The following is a 13,664-nucleotide window of genomic DNA, read 5'->3' on the forward strand; positions in this document are numbered from 1 at the left end:
TGGCCCAGTCCAGACTTGTTTTCCTATCAGTGGATCCAGAATGATGGGATGAAGCACCAGCAGAGATGTCTCGTTATCCCAACAATCTCTTTAAGATTCATCTCTGTAGAAAACACATGTGTGACAACACTACGACGATGGAGTCCATCGTCATAGAGATGAAACATTTCTGTTTCTGGAGGGAAACGAAAACAGAAATGTTTCTGAATTCCTCCATTTGTTCCTTGAGACAATCCTATCTCAGATGTCTACAGACAATTCCTTTGATTTCAGCTTGGTGTTTGACCTTTGACCTGCACTGCCAACTGTGGGGCCTTATGTAGACAGTTGTGAGCCTTTTCAGGTCCAGTCCAATCAATTAAATTCACCACAAAGTGACTCAGTTTAATTTGTAGAAAGATCTTAGGGAGGATCAATGGGAAAAGGTCCATTTTGAACTTTTTTTTGCCAAAAGCTGCGAAGATTTATATAAATGTGATTTATTGTTAGTCTGCTTTTAACAAATTTGCAACAACCTCAAAAACTTTTTTCCATAATGTCATAATGGGGTACTTGTGTGTAGCCTGTTGAGGAAAGGGATTCATTTAACACAATTTAGAATATAATCTAACAAAATGTGGGGAAAGTGAAGCACAGTGAAGACTTTCTGTATTCACTATAAATCAGGTTTGAGACTCAACTACAAAGCTTTTTTCATATTACCTGTCCTCTTTAGTTAATGATGCAACTGTGAAGGACTCTGAATATTAATAATTGGTGAAGACAGAACTAGTTTTTGATTCTCTCCATCTCTTCCCTCTGATCTCATCTCAGAAATCCAAAACACTCAGAAGAAACAGTTACATCCAGAAATACAAGTAATGTCAAAGAGAAGACAAATAAATCTCTAAATAAAATGAATGGAAACAACTTTTTGTGCCAGGAAAATGAGACAGCTAAGCAAGGAGTAATGAAGTAATTACAGTACAAGACTTGATGAAGATAAATTCCCATCATTTATTTTCCCGCAAACAACCCACAGATAAGGGATGAAGCTCTGCATGTTTGTGTTATTTGACTCACTGAATGTGAATCCTGCAGTCATCCATCAGTGGCAAAAGCTCTGAGCCGACATCGGAGCTTCTTCTTCCCTCAAACGGGAGATGTGTGGACTTTGGCAGCGGCTGGCGGTGGGCTGGGTGTGAGAGCCTCATCGAAGGTCAGAGAGCAAATAAAACTACACTGATGAGGTGATGGAGAGTGAAGGTCCAAATTAAAACTCAGATTTGATTTTGGACTGTTTTTGGGGAGTCACTTTTATTTAGCACCATTACTAGATCCATTTCTAAAAAAATCTCTTAGAGTGTGTTTGCTAATGACAACAAACCAGGAATGAAATCACTTCTCTTTACTGCAGCTTGCCCGTTAAGATTAAATATTACTTTTAATGTCCTGATTATCATGACTTAACCCGTTTAATTTCTTCCTTTTTATTTGATGTTTACATTGTTACTCTTGATATTTTTATGTATATTGTGTATTCAGTGAGATTGTCCAAGCTCTAGTAAAGAACTACATTAAGCTGGAGAATTACACTTGCCTTGACATGTCTGAAACAAATGCAACTTCTTTAAGAGTAAAAAATGAAATGTGGTCCCTGATTGTAAGAACAAATCCCCATCTATTAACCTTTATGGTTGTACTAAGATAAGCCTCCATTATTAACCTCCCTTTCCTCTCACAGTGACAGTCTAATAGTGCTAGCCGAGATCCTCACTTGGGAAAAGACAAGAGTTTAAAAAAAGGAGCCGACGTTCAGATTTTATGACCATACAAGGCAACTTCACATTCCTGCCTCGGCCATTTACAAGCTCTTAAACCAGGGCTTGGTACTTGCCAAAACACTGGGGAGGAATTCTTATCACGCTGAAGTAAGGGAGACGTTTACTTATTTTCTTTTGACTATATGAAGGGAGTTATTGAATGCATGATAGGCAGTGGAAGGAGGAGTGAGTGTAGGGAAAAGGTTAATGTGATTAATGATGGTGGAAAGAAGAGGGAACCGACAGACACAAGTCAGGAATGAGACGTTTCCTTGGAAAGGCCCTCTGACCCTCACAGCTCTTTGGATCAAGTGGGAAAGTGTTTAGATAATGATGCATATCTCACAGGCTGCAGATTTTCTCCCTAAAATGTTTATCTTAAATTAACCTTAACCTGCCTTCCCTGCCGTAAACGTCTAGCATCTCCTTCGCTCATGTCAGCGGTGTTAATTTTACTAGTTGTGGCTCTTTTTGAAGACGTGTTGATAATTTCTTTTCATGTTTGGAGGTCAGAGGGTTAATCAGTGTTCGCTTAAGGAAACTTTAAGCGTTAAGCAGCTCTGCACACACAACCAGACCTCTTCAGAGTCAGAGTGCTGTTTTGAGCGGTAATGTAAAATGTGTGTGTGTGTGTGTGTGTACAGTGTGTGATATTTTCCACTGTGTTGTTCAGCTCTGCCTGGCACCGAAATGGAATCCCCTCATTAAAACCAGATGATGAATCCCAACACACAAAAAGCATTAAGTGTATATGTGCGTGTGTGTATGGGTGCATCAAACAGGCAGCTTGAAACCGCTGCCTGTTTGACCAAACACCAACCAGTACTGACAGATTTTACACCCCCCCCCCACACACACACACACACACAGTCGGAACATTTGTAAAACCATCATTAATGTGGTAAATCAAAGCTGAACATTACTTGTTTTTAAATTGATGGGTTGAGAAGAGTAACAAGAAGTGTGTTTTTCTTGTCTTGGTTCCACTGTGATGAAGTCAAATAAAAGAAAACAGTGAAATCTACACCTTCTGGGACAGCAATGATGTCCGTCCACCAGTACATATTCAGTCTCCATGGCAACCAACTGCTGCACAGGCCAGAGAGTGGTTGTACCTTCTACTACTTCCTTTAGTGCCTCTGCCTTTAAATCTGGCATAAAGAGCATCCGGTCAGCAGTTCAGAACACTTTGGACTCTCCAGGAGCTCAGGAAATCTTTCCTCTCCTACTTAAAAAAGAAGGTGTGAGAAAAACACACAAAACAAACACATTAGGACTAAACCTTTCAAGGAAACTCTTGTAAAATCACCTCAGGTTGCTTTTGGTTTTAATGCAGCTAATCGACTTGTTGATGCATCTTCTAAGCATACCAAGGATGGTAATGGAAGTAAATGTTCTGAATCTATGTAGCTTCCCGAGTTATACTAGACACTTGAAGCACTTTACATTAGAGCCACCTTTGTACAGTTAACTAACAACCGGGTGTTAAGCTAGCCTTAAAAGTTTAAGGTTAGCTTAAGCTCAGCTAAGCTTAGCTAACTTAAGCTAAGATTAACTTAGCTTACCTTAGTTTAAGTTAACTTTACTGGAGTTAAGATGATATTAGCTTAACTATCCATTTTATATAAATTTGTAACTTACTAATAGTAACTAATAGTTACTAATAGTAACAGTAAAACGATCACGTCTCCCAATAAAGTCGATAAGTGTTTATGTCAACTGTTATGTGCATTTTCTGTTTCTTATAATATTATAAGAAACACTTTGCATATGCATCTGAATGCATATGCAAATATGCATTCAGATGTTGTAAATTATCTTGCTTAATTGTACATTTCTTTAAAAGGGCAGTATTGTGTAAATTCAACATTTTTGAGCTTTACATCATGTTATAATGGTATTCCTTCATTAAAAGCATACCGGGAGTGTTGACTTGATTCTTCCATTTATATTTGAGAAATCCTTTATTCTCCCGTAGCAACCATTCAGCAGTGCTACACGCCTGGTTGGGCCTAGTGCTGCTTTCGAGATGCAGCTCCTCCTCAAAGCTGCAGCTTCAAAGCTGCTGAGCTTCAGCCTCACAGAGCACTCCCCCTCTGTGGGGGAGTCTTAGTCTTAACTCCTTCAGACTAGCCAGCAGCAATTAGCAAACACCTGGTGGAACTGAGCATCTGCTGAGCTCATTATAGGAGCTACTTGTCAGTGTAACACTGGTAAAAAATGTTAACGAGAGAAGTCATGTGATGACTTCCTGAAGGCGGAGTTTCAGAAAGAGTAGGAGTTTCTTAAAGAGACAGAATCCCAATTTTAAGGTTGTAATTTATGAAGTCATATTTCTTTTAAGTTATATTTAAGTTATATTATATAGAGCATCTTCACAGGAAATGAAAGTAAGGTTACTTGATTGCTCTATGAAACAACACAATGTGCCAGAAAAATATGCAATCCTGCCCCATTAAATCCAAGTATGCTTTTAATAACTGTATTTTTTTCTTATGCTGTAAATTTGCTCTCACTAAGAATAGAAGACTGCAGTCTTTCCTTAGAAGCTGTGGCCATCGGTCAGCGTTCATGCTATCCGCCTGCTGCACAGATGTTACTCCTGGCTGCTGCTGTTTGTACAGACAGCAGTAAAGATTTCTCAACTCTCACACGTTACACGAGTGACAAACACTAAACAGACGTCATGCAAATACATCCTGCTGTGTGTCAGTTGTCATTACAGCAGGGAGTATTTATGGAAGAAGCTTTAAGTTCAGTTTATATTTGTTTTGCAGTTTCAGTCCTCTGACAAGTGTTTTGTTACGTGCAAAAAATAAACACAAAAAGCTGTTTTTATAAAGTCGTGGTAGTGTACGTTAAGTGCTCTTATCTTTAAATCCAATCTCTTCTCTGTTCTAAAAAAAGCAAAATCTATTTTTATGTAAAGAAAAAAATAAATGAGTCTTACACAGAAAGTAGTGGTGCATGTTACGGAGTGAAGCTTCTTCAAACAAAACGGAGGCTCGTATGTCTTTTACTGAACCTTTCTGTTCAGTTCTTTATTGAAGAGCGAAAACGGCGACAGCTGATAACGGCAACAACTCTTCGTTACCAAGACAACCAAAATATCAACAAAGCAAGATAGTGACAAAACAGAACCAGATACTTAAGCATTCTTCAAAATAAAAGACTTCTTCTATTCAAATAAATCATGTCTTGCACTTAAATATATTTCACTTCATCCTTGTAATTATATACAATCATGTTCAATTCAATTAATAATAATCATGTAATTTATGCTTAACATATAATTGTAAATCAGTCACTTATCATACTGAACAACATATAAGTGTAAAAAAAGTCACAACAGTGCACTCAGGACAACATGCTGCCTTGCTGTTCCGTTACAGTAAATGAAATATTGGATGTTGACATTTATTGTTTGAAAATGAATTGACGCGTATAAAATCAAACCTGTACACTTCTGTTTTTTTTTTCCTTTTTGTTCTACTAGGAAAACATCGCGTAATACCCAGCCATTAAAGGTTTTTAAATCATCATTTTCAGAGTGCCCTTTAATTCAGAGAGAGTAACATGTCATCATGTCATGCCGTAACCTTGAGCTGAGCGCTAAGTACCTCTGTGAGAATCCAGCTGCAGTATTTTCCAGTCTGCAGCCCGGAGAGGAGGAGGAGGAGGAGGAATGGGGTTAACAATGGGAGGAAATGGAAACTTCCAATAAGAAGTTTGGCTGAGCTTCACATGAAGTGTCAGTTCAGGCTCCGTTTCTGGAAACTTGTTGACCTGGATGAGCTTTATTGTAAAACACAGCATAAAAAGAAATTGTCGTGTCTTTGCTGTTTGTCTCAATAATCTCAACTTCTGTGAGGTTTAGATATAATGGTGTTTGAAAAAAAGAAGGAATAGCCCTGGCAGCTGGGCGTTGCACATTAGAATTTTCTGCTAAAAATGATCATCTGTTCCATACGTTCTCCAGCTGAACAGAAACAAAACTGAAGTTATCTTTGAATGCAAAGAGGAATGATCTAGAGCCAACACACAACTTCAGTTATTAGAGATAGAAACTAGAGATCAGGCTGAAATGTGGGAGTAGTGATGGACCCTGACCTGAACCTACATAAAGGCAGTTACAAAGTCGGCCTTCTATCACTTGAAGAACATTTCCAGGACTAAAAGACAAAAGTCCCAACAAGATCTAAAAAAACTCATCCATGTACTTACATTGATTACTGCAATCGTGTCTTCACAGGTCTGCATAAAAAAATCAGTCAGACAGGGAGAGAGGGGGAAATGTTTAAGAGGGAAGAAGGAAATATGAGGAGAAACAGAAACATAGAGAGAATACACAGGTCTGCTTCTACACCTGCAGGAAGAGAGAAAAATAAGACAAAACCAACAAACCATAGCAACAGCAACTTATGCATACAGAATAATAAATATGAGCAGTATTCAAACAGGTGTGTGTGTGTGTTAATATTAATCAGGTGTGGAGACCCATAGACCCAGCATGTCCCAGTCTTACCAGAGCTCATCTCTAAAACAAGATTCTGCGCAACAAAACAGTAACAAATTACAGAACGTAGAAACAGAAACTCTCCAATGAGGCTGTAAAACATCGCAGAGAACACAGCTCACAGCTCAGACATGCACACTGACGGCATTTCCATCATGCCTAACTGAAGCAAATATTACCAGCTGCAAGATGGAAGCATTACCTGCCTTATCATTTCATGCAAACAGCAGCCTGGAGACCAAACAGTCTCTTGTTGGGTTTGGTCAACAACATATTCTTAAAGCAACAGGCAGTACAGAGAAATATCTTTTTTTGTCCCTTTGATCTGGTGAGATTTTTTTAAAGCGGTCAGTTTTAAAGGGAATCTTTTCTCTTTGTGCCTCTTTTTGTCAGTCACACCTTCATCACCTTCATCACCTTCATCCATTACACTGAAACTCCGCCCACCTGTGGACTGCTTGGTGTCACTGTGGATGTGTTCATGTAAAATATGTCTGCTGATGTTTAGAGGGTCGCTACTGAGAAAGAAAGGAGGAAAAAAGGTTTCTGTCATAAAATGTGTTGTTAGACAGGAATTTTCTCATGAAAAAACCCCCCAAAACATTTAAAGTAGTTACCAATTAAAACATGCATTAAGCCCCAAGCATGTCATTATTTCACGTTGTTCTTTTAAACAAAATCCATGTAATTTTGGTAAGATCTCAGCTTTGAAGAAATTGATTATCTCTAAAATGTACTTTCTACAGCAGAAGAATCATAGACAGAATTAGAGCAATCTTTCTCAATCAAAAGCTATTCCTTTTAAAAATGTCTCATTTTAGTTCATCTGATTAGTAGTAAACTACTTTTTTTTATCAAACTATTATATTTTTGTGAGTCCTTTATATTAAATATAAACCTTTGTTCCTGACAAAATTAGCCCAAATCATTGAAAATACAGAATTGAAAATAACCAGTGAAGAGAACAATTTGTTACATGTGGCTGAACAGATTCTTCAGCTAAATGTGTCATTTTATAGCACAATCAAGTAACCATGTTACCCTCAGTTGTTATAAAATGATAGATATATCAAATTATTATTTGAGAGAAATTTGACTTTGTAATTTAATGTCTGAAAATCAAATTTCTGTCTCTTTAAGAAACTCTTACTTTTTCTGAAAAGTTTTTCTTCAGGAAGTCATCTCAACATGGCTCCTCTATTAAACCTTAAAGTTTTACAGTGTTACACTGAGTAGTAGCTGTTGCAATGAGCTCAGCTGGTACTCAGTTTACTAATTGCTGCTGGCTAGTCTGAAGGAGTTGAGTCGGGGAATTCATCTTCACACTCACTCTTTACTCCGTTTTCACTTCCCTTCCATAACTCTGTACGAAAGTCCATGAAAAAGCTTCAGTACTTCAACTATTTTCCACACATTTTGTCATTTATAGATTTCCTCAAAAAGAAAAAAAAATCATCTGAGCATTTTAAAACCAGAACTCCTGTCTTTTGATTGCACACTTTCCATTTTAAAAAGAAACCCTTATAAGGGTCAAGATGAGGAGGGACCGTGTTGGTGAGTCGCCTTCCTTCATGCAGCTTGTTTGGCTGTGATGGTGAACATGATCACTCATATTGGCTGCCGGATCACAGCCTGCAATACCATGTTGGATTTATTATGACATTCCATAAAACTGAATCATTCCCACTCACTGGCTCTCTGCTTGGAGGGAGGATGTGGGTGGTGAGGTGTCTGGGCTCCAGAGGCATTCAGAATGGTGGAGTAAGGAGGTTTTTCTTTCTGCTCGTCTTCACCTGGGATGTCAGCAATAAGTTTGACTCTTCATTTACCGTATTTTCCGCACTATAAGGCGCACCTTCAATGAATGGCCTATTTTAAAACCAATTTCATATATAAGGCGCAACGCATTATAAGGTGCATAGAATAGACGCTTCAGTTTGGGTTGCCAATTTGTTCCGTACTCTATTATTACACATCCACATTTGTAAAGAAAAGGTCCCCCGAGTACTTTATATAGTAGGCTGCCCCAGTCATCGTTTCACTCACGGTGTTGGTGTTGTGATATTGTGCCCAACTGCTTTCTGGGTAACACAGACCAACCGACAGGCTGCCGCCACAGTCTCTTTCTCTTTCCGTGCCCCTCCCCCCTGGTCTTAAATGTATTATCAAACTTTATTAACCAACCAGCGTTCTGACAACTATCCCAGCATGCACCGCGCACTTCTTCTTCTACAGGGGAAAATGAAGTCGGCGGCTGCTTACCGCAGTTGCTAGACCTGTTGTGGCTCAATATTGGTCCATATATAAGGCACACCGGATTATAAGGCGCACTGTCGGCTTTTGAGGAAATTGAAGGTTTTTAGGTGCGCCTTATAGTGCGGAAAATACGATAGTTCTTAAAGTCAAAACTTCTACTTTCTGGTACTTTTTTCTTTCATTGTCATTCCTTTTTATGAGTCACACATTTAATGTTTCAGATAATTTAATAAATGTTAAAATCAGAAAATCACTTTTTAAACAATGGTTGTATTTATTGAAGGAAAAATTACTATCCCTAATAATCTGATCCCATGTGAAAATATAATAGCTCCCCTTGTTAAAAAAGAATTACAGAACAGGAACAAACATCATCAAAGTTTGACTTGTAAAAATCGCCAAAATCCCCCCAAATGGCCCTTTGATCCAAAATGGCCGATTTCCTGTATGTTTTAGGGCAAAGCTCCAACAGGCTTTTTTCCTCGTCTTCGAGGAGCCTGTCTATGTCCCAAATTTCAAATTTCAAATGTCTACTGAGTTTAGGCAGGACTGCTGAGCCTTTTGGCCACTACCATTTTCAAATAGAAAGAAATTCTGCTTGTGCCTAATTTGTGTGCAGAGCTTGGTGGATTTCTGGACGTGTTAAGGCCTTCAAAAAAGGCAATTCATTTATAGGAAAAAATAGATTTTGAAAAGTAGGAGCAGCACTTCCCCCGACTTAAAAATGGCATCCATGGAAAAGGTAAAAAACAATTACCCAAAAGAGCACAAAGACTCAGTTCACATTGATCAAAAACAGATTAATGGCTCACAAGATATTTTTGGAAAATGTTTAGTGGACTGAGGAGACAAAATGGAGGTGTGATGTATTTAATGGAACAATCAATTCTGCTCTGTATCAATGAACTCGGAACAAAATCTCAACAACAAGACAAATATCTAAAGCACACAAACAAGTCCACGTGTAACTGGCTAAAAAGAGCAAAAATTATGCTTTGGAATGGTCCAGTCAAAGTCTGGAGTGAAAGAGACTCCCCTCCAGTGTTACTGTATTACATCAGTTATTCAAAGAAGAGGGGGCCTGTAGCCTCCACAGTGACGCCTGTGCTGCTCTTGGCACAAAGTTTGGGTAGAAAATATGAGAACCAGAAGAAAATCCAAACAATAAATACATGACTGAGCTACTTATGGGAGAGTGGCCAAATATAAGAACATTATCTCAATTTGACTTAATCTACTGTGGTTTTGCATGTGTGTGTGTGTGTGTGTGTGTGAGAGATACCCAAGAGGAGTGACCATGACAGATTGTAGGAAAAGGGAGAAGGCTGTAATGGGTGAAAGGAGGAGATGAGTGGATAAAGCAACAATGCTGCTCTGTGTAGGAGCTTTTGTCTTTTTCCTGACATATTGATCAAATTGGAGTTGCACCCAGATCTTCACAAAAGATAAAAGTTAGACTGAATCCTTATGTAAACCTAAACTCTTAAGAGCTATGTGGAAACACACAGTCTAATTTTCCAAAATGAAGTGATTAAACAACAAAGCCTTTACTGCTTGTACCCCCATACAAGCAGTAAAGGCTGATCTGCTGGATGTTATTCTAGCTGGATTTGATTTCTGTTCAGTGTTTCAACCGTTCAGTGAAAATGGTTGGTTTTCTGAAACATGTCACCTGACTGACATATTTCCTATTCCTATTAGCATTAATGTCAAGGCTTTGGCAATTCTATTAATTCCAAATATATAAAAATATATTTAAAAAGGTTGTTGATCACCTAGGATTTAATTGTCAGTTGATTTGAGGTTAAGAATTTTGAAGCGGTTTCATTCATTAGTCCATCCACTTTGTGCAATGCAGCTGCACCACTCTTACTCACAGCCTGTCAGCTACTATCAATACCTGCTTTTGCATCAACCATATAATTGCACAAGTTGATATGTCAAGACTAAATTTGCTTAATGAATTAACAGGGAAATTTATAAAAAAAAACAAAAAACAAAGCTTTGGCACTGGGATGGTGTGTTTTTATTAACCGTATCAAAATGGGTTTATCTTGCAAAACTGCAATGAAGACACTTATTTCAGATCACATGATCAACAACCGGATACCGTCACAAAGAAGACAATGACAGGAAATGGTAGGAGGATGATGGCAAGGCATGTTTTTTAATAACTTATTGTTAAGTTCATTCATGTGCTATTTTAATTGAGTTTCTTATTTAACGGGAGTTAACGGGAGTTTCTTATTTAACACTGGAGTTGCGAAATTGCCTTTTTCAACATTAGCAGAATATTGACTAAGTGTGCCAACGGTAGCTGCATTTCCATTGACCATAAAATTGCGCACATTGGAATTCCAAAAATAAATTTGCTTTATGGAAACACTCCAATTTTGGAAAAAAAAAACAACAACTACATAACACCTTTAATAAAAATATTTTGGGTTTGGATGAGATGGAGGATGTTTTGGTTGTACCAAAATGTGCTCAACAAGCAGATGTTGACAGAGAAGACAAAGAAGATAACAGGAAGTGGATATTTTAATTGCGTTTCTTATTTAATGGAAACACTGCAATTGCGAAATTGTGTTTTCTCGTAATGTGTTTAGTGGAATATCGACAAAGTTCTGCACACATTTTTAATGTTTAAACATATGTAAACATTTGTTTAAATAGTTTTCATGGAAGACTTAAGACTTGGTGGTTCCTGTGTTATTCAAAAACATCTGAAGCTGAGGTTTGAGTCGTCTGCCACTCCAAGAATGTTGTTACACATAAAAGTTTCTCTTGTTTTTTAATATTTCCTAAGTCCTGCATCACATCTAAATTCACGCATGAAACCTAGTCACCATTTATTAGAAGAGTTAGTTTATGTCACTGGCTAAATGTTAGGAAAAAATCTCTCTAAAGTTTTTACTCACCATGTCCTACTTTTGTTGCATAGTGGTGGAACTTACTGCTGCTGTTGTTTTGCAACAAGAAGGTCCTGGATTCAAATGTCCTTCCTAGATGTTCTTCCTTCCAAACATGAAAAGATCACAATAATGTTCATCATGCATAAATGACTCAAACAACTCTGATAAAAGTTTCCATATTTACCCAACATGGTTTTGGATCTTAGTAGAACTGGTGTAAAAAACAGTTAATCTGAATGTACTTCACTAACATGTTACCTGGTGATGTAAAGCTCCACATACCAGCCTGAAAGTAGGCGGAGCCAAATTACTGTTCATCATGTTTAAGGAAATCTTGGGAGCAAAAGGGAAAACATGTTCAGTAGCTTCCTGCATGCCCTGCAGCAGATACCTGTTGGCTAACAGCAGCAGCTGCTCTCAGGTTTTACAGCTATCCCTTGCCTGAGTCAACATGTTACCTCGACTTTCCTGCAACATTTGGACTTCTGCAACATAAACCCAGACATACCTTGGGATCGGTTTTCTCAGTTCTGGAGGCCGCTGTGCTGGGCTCCAGGTATAAAATCAGGAAAGAGTTTACATTTATTGCTGTTGTTCCACAAGAAAATGAAAATCCAAAAAAACTTACCAAATCCATTCCGGTTTATCTTATCTGTCTTCATAAGAGTCTGACTCACTGTTTCCACACTGGCTAGGGTCTGCAGAGATGCTGCCCTAAAGGCATCCTGGGATGACTTAGATTCTCCAAGTTGATTTCAGTGTTTTTGTAATCCTACTGCAGTCATAAGAGATGTGGTCAGTGAGACCCTTCACAAACCTTTCTACAAGGTTTCTATTTTTGTGTGGTTTTGGGAACTGACGGTCTGATGGGACCATCCCCCACTTCACCATGAGAGGGTTAAGAAAACCTGGAGGATTATTTTGTTTTTCAAGATTAAATCCATGTTAGAAATGTTACATTTTATGTAACCTCCAGAAACAATACAGCACCCGGCTCAACTTTAGATCATAAAGGTGGTTGAACAAAGATGCTTAGCATGATGCAAATTTCAGAAGAGTCACAATGCAAATTAAACTGCAGCTCATCGACATTCAAGCACAAAACAAATCACATGCAAATCTCAGAGTCACAAAAGCCTTTTCCCATATTCTAATGCTGATAACTATGCCAAGATCAAAGCCAACTCTTCTATTAGATCAAAACAGAGAGCGATGGTGAAAACAGTCAAACTTCCAGCAACAGGATGACGACAGGGAATGACAACAGACTGAACTCGGAGCTGGTGAGGCGACTCGCTCTCATCAACCAATGGAGCTGTGGTTGAAAGAGGGGAAATAGCAGAGCACCTTTTAGGTGGCTGCCGTTTCGGACAATGGCCTCCTGAGACATGGAGCTTCCTTGAATTGTACGCAGCTTCCACATTGTGACATTTTTTCCACCTCACCATCATGGTTACTGCTACCGTTTCCAGCAGGGAAATGTCAACACTCTCCCAGTTGTCAAAGTCAGGCTGCTGTCAAACTCTTTCACTGCATGTTGGTGCGTCGGAAAATGTGTTTTATGTGGGTTTAAACGTGAAGAAACAACGCACGTTTGAGAGACATCAACTTCCATTGCAGCTAGATACTACATCTCCTGTGGCAGACCAATAACTTGTATGTTACATGTGCATTGAGACCATGTGTGTAAAATTTCCAGGCGTCTGGCAATGAAAGTTTAATGCTCTATAAAGAGCGCCCTCAAGTGGTCAGATGGTGCTGATCCTCTTCAAATTAAACAAAACTGTTGTGAAATGTTTCTGCAGTGAAAATTGCCATTTGTGCCGCTACCATTTTAAGGATATTAATAAACATTTCCAAAGGTCAAAGGTCAACCAGTTGGTCCAAATTTACACAAAAAAAAAATCAAGCAAATTTGTTACCAACCGTGCTACTAGTATTTCAGCTGCATAAACCAGCATAAACATAGCACAATTAATTTATATCAGTTTTGTTTGATAAGTTAATGTGGGGTTAGGTGAGGAAACTGTAAATTAATTTTTTTATCTCAATACTTAACAGCACAAATGACATTTTTTGCTACACAAATGTAGCACAATTATTGACATGTTTTGTTTGATTTTGTAAATGTGAACCGCTTTATTTCATGAACTCTGGAAAAAATATCCTTGAAAT

This window comes from Poecilia reticulata, linkage group LG6 (genome assembly GCF_000633615.1).
Source record: "Poecilia reticulata strain Guanapo linkage group LG6, Guppy_female_1.0+MT, whole genome shotgun sequence".
Lineage (NCBI taxonomy): Eukaryota > Metazoa > Chordata > Actinopteri > Cyprinodontiformes > Poeciliidae > Poecilia > Poecilia reticulata.